The sequence below is a fragment of the Austrofundulus limnaeus genome, unplaced genomic scaffold (genome assembly GCF_001266775.1).
Source record: "Austrofundulus limnaeus strain Quisiro unplaced genomic scaffold, Austrofundulus_limnaeus-1.0 Scaffold136, whole genome shotgun sequence".
In the NCBI taxonomy this organism is placed as follows: Eukaryota; Metazoa; Chordata; class Actinopteri; order Cyprinodontiformes; family Rivulidae; genus Austrofundulus; species Austrofundulus limnaeus.
The window spans coordinates 1,118,787-1,125,861 of record NW_013952538.1 but is presented as its reverse complement, the minus strand read 5'-3'; the positions used below and the strand labels follow the sequence as shown (position 1 = coordinate 1,125,861).

General features: G+C 37.3%; 1 protein-coding gene across 1 annotated transcript in view; it reads left to right on the top strand.

The window, feature by feature from the left end:
* Positions 1-203: 203 nt before the first annotated feature.
* Positions 204-7,075, top strand: part of prx (periaxin) — a gene marked incomplete in the record, with an annotated part of 26,579 nt that continues 19,707 nt past the window's right edge. The window contains 1 exon segment of the mRNA XM_014015959.1: positions 204-360.

The window sequence follows — 7,075 nt, the reverse complement described above, 5'->3', positions numbered from 1 at the left end:
AGTTTGTGTGTGAGTCAAACTTTATCTGTTTCTCCACCTTCTTTTATTATAGTAGTGCAGCCCCGCCTCCGCAGGCCCTAATATGGGGGCATCTCTGTGCCCTCCGGCCAATCAGGAAGCGGGATGCGTCCCTCCTGGAGATGCCATGGGTCCGGGACAGGCCTGGGTTTCAGTGAGGGGAGCAACAAGCTGACTGGTGACAAGGGGCAAAAGGTTTCAGAGCAGGGAGAGGGGGGAGAGGTTTTTATTGTGAACAGAAGAAGAAGGTCGAGGGACAGGAGGAGAATCTGAGACAAATAAACAGAAGAAGAAGAAGTTGTGCTGCTGCAGGTGGAGGTTGGAGCTGCTGGAGGCTGGAAGGTAAAGGCCGGCTGGGTGGAGGTGCTTTCTGTGTGCTGATGCTTCAGATGCTGCAGGAGGAGAAGGGTTGGCTCGGAGACCCCAGCAGGTGAATCATGACATCACCAGGAAGGACTCTGATTGGTTATTTTGTTTCTTACCTTGTCAGATAAGGTCCTGGTTGGTTTAGTTTGAAATGAGTGTACTTTCTGCAGTGATGGTGTGTAAGCTGTCAGGGCAGGAGCTGTGCAGACTCCTCTCTGCTGACTTTGGAAAGAGCAACAATAGAGCGCTGTTTCTATGCAAAGACAGTTTTAGTAAGACAGCTGCCGCTTGTGTTTATTCCAACATGCCAGCTGCTGCTTACAAACACTTGAGTGTTCACTCAGGTTTATAGGAGCTGCTGGCAGCGTGACATCACGTCACTGAGCTTTACAGGAGCAAACACCAGCCATTCAATACAGAAACTGCTTTTTCTAAACATAAAATACAAATTATTTTGTGTTTAATAATTCTGTCTTCAAACTACGACCATGACAAAAAGCCCGTGTTTCTCTGTGGGGATCAGGTCTGACAGGAGTTTTATATGCTGACAGGATGTTCAAATATCTGCTGTCTGAAAGTTACACACCAACGACAGCTGCAGGGTGACGGTCATAGGATCTGTTTGTCCCCCAGCTCCAGCTCCAGCACGAGCTCGCCCCCTCAGACTGGTATGTGACCGACCCAAAGCGGGTACAGAGGTCCTGCAGCCACCTGTGTGACGTGGGGTCAAACATGGGCAGTGAAACGAGGTTTTCATATGAGCTCTAACTGAGCCAGAAGCTGAAAGAATTTAGCAAAAAAAAAAAAAACAAATCTTTATCACCCGGCCAAAGTTGCAGCAGTGTGTGTCTGTACAATCAGCCAAATATCTCGTTTTCATTTTAGAGAAACATTTTACCTGGTTAACCGATTTAATCAATCAATCTGTCCTGATGCATCTCAGTAATCCAGGTAGAAAAAATTAAAAAGAAAAAATAAGTAGGTCCTCTGGATGGGTTCTTCTTTAGTGAAACGTTTCATCTCTCCTCCAAGAGGCTTCTTCAGTCTGATGAGTTTCAGGTGAACTCAGCCTTTAAGCTCCGCCTCCACATGGACAAACAGGTTAGTCACATGCAAAAGAGGACCATTGACTAACAATAGGCTTTATTGGCTCTGTTGTTCATAGAGGGTCATGTGCCCCATCATCTGACCCATGTCGATTTATCTGTATGTAGTGAATGCAGGCTAAGTCCCCTTGTTGAGAGACAAAAACAAGGGGACTTCGAGCCCCACCTGCATTCACTACATACAGATAACTCGACATGGGTCAGATGATGGGGCACATGACCCTCTATGACCAACAGAGCCAATCAAGCCTATTGTTAGTCAATGGTCCTCTTTTGCATGTGACTAACCTGTTTGTCCATGTGGAGGTGGAGCTTAAAGGCTGAGTTCACCTGAAACTCATCAGACTGAAGAAGCCTCTTGGAGGAGAGATGAAAAGTTTCACTAAAGAAGAATCCATCCAGAGGACCTACTTATTTTTTCTTTTTTGATCAATCAATCAACTTTATTTGTACCCGCAGGTAAATTTGATTACAGTGAAAAGGAGTTAGCTTCATTCCAAGAAAAACACAAGACACATGACATGGACATACAGTGGAAACAACATAATTAAAAACTGACCAGGTGCTCAAAAAACTCCACTATATATAAATCAAAGATAAAAACACAATAAAATCAAAACTATATAAAACAAAAAGGAATAAAAAAACTAACTGATATTCTGTTATAACTTGAGTTTAAAAAGCTAACTGCAACAGAGACAATGCTGATTCGAAAACACAGTTTTACATTTTGGCACTGTCTATTTAAGATGGCTAACTGAATAAAACAAATGGTCAAAACCAGTCAGAGACTGAGCTAAAGTTTGCTGTGGAGCCTCTTTGAGCATCATGCAACATGATTGCTTAAACTATTAAAAATCAACCCTGTTTGTTAGCAAAATATCTCCTAAAATACAAGCTGGATGTATGCCTGAAGCTGTTTAACCTTGTGGAATTACCACTGCTCAAATTATTTGCTACAGCTAATTAACCTTAGCCTACACAAAACTGGCTGCAGGCTTCAGTTTATTACAAAATTTGGCTTTTTTTAAACTGATACTGGTTTAAAATCTGCATCAATGAAAGCAACAGGTATAAAAAGTGTTTAATGAGAGGAAAGAAGAATTATCTCAGAGAGACGATGATGGATGATCCTCATCAGCTTCCTGGCGACAAACCTTTGGGTGGTGGTCTGGGTCAGCTTCGGGCCAGAACTTTCAGGGTCAAGTGGTGTCAGGAGTTGTCTTCGAGAGGAAACGCCGGCTGACGTACGCAGGAGCGTGAACTTCTCATTTCACGAGACCCTAAAAACAAGCGTTCAGTTTGATATTTAAAATAAAAATATAAACATTGAATTTTCTTGCTAATTTTAGAGAGTCTGGCTCAATCTGATAAGCTCAAATGACACGAGTTGTCTGAGTCTGTGTGAGATTTATATCTGTGAGATTTGTCTCTGTTTCCTGTTTAAATTGAGCCATTTCCTGTCCAGGGGCTGACGCCTGCGGGTGGGTCTTGTTTTTGTCCATGTGATGTTTAAAATGTGGAGGAAACTCTTCAGGGTTTATCTTTCTGATCTTCACTGATTTGGAAGCCATGCAGCTGTGACTTCTTTTTTATCTGAAGAGGTGGGTGGCGGGAACACTTCCCAAACGTTCAGCTCAGACGGCCTCAGTGGGAGTTAAAGCCCTGAAGGCTCAGTGTCTTACTGCACAGCCTGGTTCAGTCCTCATGGAGCGTTTTGGATCCAAACATAAAGAAACTGATATGATCAGCTTATATTCACTTACTGAACACACATTCACATGTAGGGCTGCATCCTCACAATATTCTCTTCATATCAATAAGAAGGCTGTGTTTCAATTAAAAAGGTGAATTCTGACTGAGTGCTTTGTTTACATTAAAAGTGGACCCGCATCTTTGGTAATCTACTGGATTAAAATCTTTCAAACTGCAGAACTTTAGACAATTCAGTCCTTTTTATGTTTCAGTACACCTCATACAGCTAATTATTCATCTTATATATTCCATAATACACTTCATACATTTAATTATACACCTCATTCATCTAATTATACACATCATACAGCTAATTATTCATCTTATATATTCCATAATACACTTCATACATTTAATTATACACCTCATTCATCTAATTATACACCTCATACATCTAGTTATACACATCATACATCTAATTAGATACCTCATACATCTAATTATACACATCATACATCTAATTATACACCTCATACATCTAATTATACACATCATACATCTAATTATACACCTCATACATCTAATTATACACATCATACATCTAATTATACACCTCATACATCTAATTATACACCTCATACAGCTAATTATACACCTCATACAGCTAATTATACATCTTATACATTCCATTATAAACTTCATACATCTAATTATTCATATCATAAATCAAATGAATTATACATATTAATTAGCTCATACATATAATTATACACTTCATATAGATAATTATGCACCTCATACACCTAACAATATTCCTCATACACTTAATTATACACATCATACATCTAACTATACATATCATAAATCAAATTCATTATACATATTAATTAGCTCATACATCTAATTATACACCTCATTCACCGAACAATATTCCTCGTACACTTAATTATACACCTCATACATTCAGTTATACACTTCATAAGTTATTTATACACTTCATACATCTAATTATATACCTCAAACTGATTAATATCTCATAAAAGTATTTTTTATCATGCCTTCATAATTTTACATTCTGCACTGAAGTGACTTTCTAGTCATTGTCCTTGTTAGTTGGAGTTAGTATATATACTTGTCAGTGTGTGTAATACCAAAACTAATAACAGAGTTACTCATAAAAGCTGAAATAAATTATTCCTTTGTTTGTTGCAGGGAGGTGTTAACAGAAAACTCAGAGAATTGATGTTTAATTATTTATGTTAAATGTCTGAGTTTTTCCAAAGTTTGAGCAGATTATTTTTATTTTCCTGTGAAGTTCTTTTGTTTCCTTTTGTCCATACCAAGTTCTGTTCGAAGAAACAAGCCGCTCTAAATTTAAAGTTGCTAAAATGTTTACACTTGGTCTTGTGTCGGGAACAGAATCAACTCGCCTCCCTCTGGACTTCTAATTGTCCTAAAATTAGATTCAATAAGATTTGTGTTATTTACCCTGCCACCAATTGTGAAAAAGTCTGTCGGTATTTCCTGTGTGTGAACTCTTGCACAAGCTGTGTCTGGTTTCTGCTGATAATACTTCAGTCTACAAATAAATCACAAACACATCCTCAGCTGTCTGTCATGTGCTCTGCTGCAGCAGGTTATGTCAGAGCAATGTTTTTATCAAGCCTTTAAAGCACAGACGGCCTGTTTTCTTTGGGTGGACACCTGATGCTGAAGTCCTGCCAACTATAACATCATGAACTTGTCCGTGCCTAATGAGCTTACAGCAGATCGGTTTCAAACAAGACGTTCAAAAAGTGTTCAGCTCACATCACAGCAAGATTTCTGAAACATTCAGTTACACTTTTAAAGAAAAGACTCTTTATTCTGACTGAAGACTTCATAAATGTTGTAACAACACAGAAGATAGTTGTGTAGATAAAGTGGGAGCATAGAGGTCATTAGGAGATAACAGTTGTTTGTTTACCAGCAAACAAGCAGGAAACAAGCTGAGTGTTATTTTCAGTTCTTGTAAACCAGAAACTATTGTTACACAAGGGGACCAAAATTCAAACTTGTTCCAAGCCAAGGGCCAGTTCCTGTCAATATTTATTTAAAAAATGTTTTTTCCTTATGTGCCATTTAGAACATGTATGCTCTAATAAATGTAGAAATACACATTTTTTAGGGCTTACACTCTACACATAACTATTTCACTGGCTATTTCTTAGATTAACGTTTTGCTGCAATCTGGTGAATCACTTAAAAACAGAAAACCCTCATAAAAATCCACTTATTTAGCTTTAAAAATAGAGAGAAGTTTGACTGCTGTTGATAAAAAAAAAACTGCACTGAGTGCAGTGACAAAAAGAGAAGCAATGAAACTATTTTACATTTAAATTATTACTTTTGAGGCCGGAAAAATGTTAACAAGGACCAGATTCGGCCCGCAAGCCTTGAGTTTGATTCATGACATTTCTGTTTTATTTTAATTTTTTCTATTTTTTTAGGTCCATACAAGCCAGAAAACTTATTCCAAATTGTGAGATGAGGAACAAAATAAACGTTTTCATTTTTGTCTGGATGACTGGGAACCTGTAACACCTGGAATATGTTTCACATGTATTAATTTCACATGTTTCCACAGGTGGAGTTCATGTGTTTCTTACTGTAAGGGTTAAAGACTGAAACAACCCAGGAGTCAAACTCTGAGGATGATTCTTCTTCATCAGTAAATAACTGTAATAAACTGTCAGAACCAGAGTTGTAACTAAGTATATTTACTTTGTTAAAGTTTTTACGTCATTTTTTTTCTTGAGAGTTTGTAATTTTACTAAACATTTTTTTATCTGAACTTTTATTTTGTTACATTCAAAACATAAAATAATGCTTTTACTTCTTTACTTTAAAAACATTAAAATTTAAATATGACTGAACTCATCATGAAAACAGTTTAAAAGTACTTTTATTCCTGATTATTGTAAGTACTTTTCCCATTAGTAAAATAAATTTTTACTCAAGTAATTTTCTATATTTAACTCAGTTATTTTTTTCAAGTACTTTAAATATCTCTGAACATATATAAAGATATGAAGCTAGAAGAAAGAAAAGGTCAGTACAGGAGTTGCAAAAAGCTTGCAGGCTCTTTCTAAAATATATTTTCTACTTTAAGACTTCTTAAATAAACTTTCCTGCAATAACAAACCTACTGGAGCCGAGTTAATCCAGCTGCTGTTTGACAAACTGCAGATTCTGATGGCATTAACGCTCTTCAGCTTTATCTCCACATTCACAGGAGCAGTCATGCAGAGACCGGAGACTTTTTACTTTTTTTACTCTTTAGCTGCTTCTGGCCTGATTTTCACTTGGATCTGACACATTTCATACTAGAAGGAGAAATTAAAGGAACAAGTCTGTGGGAAGATGTGCTCAGTTTGAGTTAATTGCTTTTTATGGTTGTTTTTGTCTTCATTTGTTAAATTGTTGATTAATTTTTAGATTGAGGCTCAGTGACGCTGTCAGAATTTAGACGACAAATGATGAACTATTTCAGATCTGCTGGATCCTTATTTAAATCCTGACGGCTGTAAACCATGTTCCAAACAAAAATCTTAAAAATGCACGGATGATATTTCCTGCAGCAGCTTGGTGGATCTTCTGTCAGGTTGTTCAGCAGATAGCTGCTCCTCTGCATCCTGTGAGGTTTAATCCTGGACTCCACGCTCTCAAATCTGTCAAACTTTTAGTTTTTTAAATTTATTTTCACCTAAACACCTCAAGATGTTTTTATTTTTGGGAGTAAAGTGGAGATTTTCGGTGTTGTATAAAGTACCACAAAGTGATACTTGAGTAAAAGTACAAGTATCTTACCAAAAGATTACTTTAGTAAAAGTTAAAGTCTCCTTTAGGAA